Source organism: Elephantulus edwardii, unplaced genomic scaffold (genome assembly GCF_000299155.1).
Source record: "Elephantulus edwardii isolate Elephantulus edwardi_28Jun2011 unplaced genomic scaffold, EleEdw1.0 scaffold00335, whole genome shotgun sequence".
NCBI classification, from domain to species: Eukaryota; Metazoa; Chordata; class Mammalia; order Macroscelidea; family Macroscelididae; genus Elephantulus; species Elephantulus edwardii.
Window position 1 is genome coordinate 2,547,173 of NW_006400085.1, and position 1,477 is coordinate 2,548,649.

A 1,477-nucleotide genomic window follows, 5' to 3' on the forward strand; every position below is an offset into this window, starting at 1 on the left:
ATGCAATGAAATGAATATATATATATTTATATCTATCTATATATCACAAAACTTAGGGTGCTTTAGTGGCTAATGGTAAGAATTATATTGCAATCCTGAAGGCACACAGTTTGAACCCACCAGTTGCTCTGTGAGAGAAGGATGGGCAATCTCTTCCAGAGTGATTAATTGCCTCTAAAAATCCACTGGAGAGTCAGCTATGGATCAGTTCTGACTCTATGGTATGCAATAACAATAACAACATCTCAAAATTTACTAAGAGCTACTTATATTTAAATTTAAATAGAACTCTGAGTATGTACTTTAAGGAAAAGGTTAATTGCATAATAAACTGAAGTAATAAAGTGCCTTTCTCCAAAATGCTATTGCAGTGAAAAATCATTGTTATTTTTCTTGTTGTTATGTGCCGTCGAGTCGTTTGCGACTCATAGCGACCCTATATACAACAGCCTTAAACCCTGCTCTATCCTGTGCCAATCACATTGCCTCTGACACACCCATCCCTATTACCCCAGTCACTGAATCAACCCACCTCATAGAAGGTCTTCCCCTCCTGCGCTGTCCCTGTACTCTACCCAGCATGATGTCCCTCTCCAAAGACCTGTCTCTCCTTGCAACATGTTCAAAGTATGTCAGAAGAAGGCCCAGAATCTTTGCCTCCAAGGAGTAGCCTTGTTTGTACAAAATTCTGTCATATGATCTATGACTTCACTTCCTTGTCACCAAGGCCATATTTTCTTGCTACCAGGCCTTTGGAACTTTTTCATTCCAGTCACTAATTATTATTAATGAATCTTGATTGCATGTTTGATCAATTTTGGATTAAAACCTCAGTCAAAATCCTCAATTTTTAAAATATAGTTGGATTCCCAGGTCTTTTATGTATTTATGTATATTATCCCATCATTGATAGCATTTTATTTCAGGACAAATATTGAAATAATTCTTTTTTACAATGAATCTAAAACTATTTGTCGCTCTCAGCATAATAGATCACAGGATAGTTTGATTCAGAGTGGTCAACATGAGGTCATCTTGGGTCACTAATACCAAGAATGTTGATCTTTATAACTTCTATTTAATTTTCTTACAACTCCCAACTTTACTAATGTACACCTTCCATTTCCAATTATTAATGGCTATTTGTAGCTATTTCTCCTCATTTTGAATCTTTCCAATTAAGTATTTCATTGAGTCAAAGTTTTTCTCCTCCCAAGTCACTAATTAGAATGCATTTTGAGGAGACAACTCTTTCCCACTTGAATTTTGAGCACTTTCCATCATGAAGGGCTCATTTTCTGACACTGTATAAGACAATGTTCCGTTGTTATTCTAGGGCTTTCAAGGACCTGTTATTTCAGAAGTGGATAGCTAAGCTTGCTTTCTAGTCTGCAAAATTTTGGAAGCGCTGCTGAAACCTTACTGGTGATGTAGCTTTCAGCTTCACAGAAACATACAAATCATCACAGTACAGTGA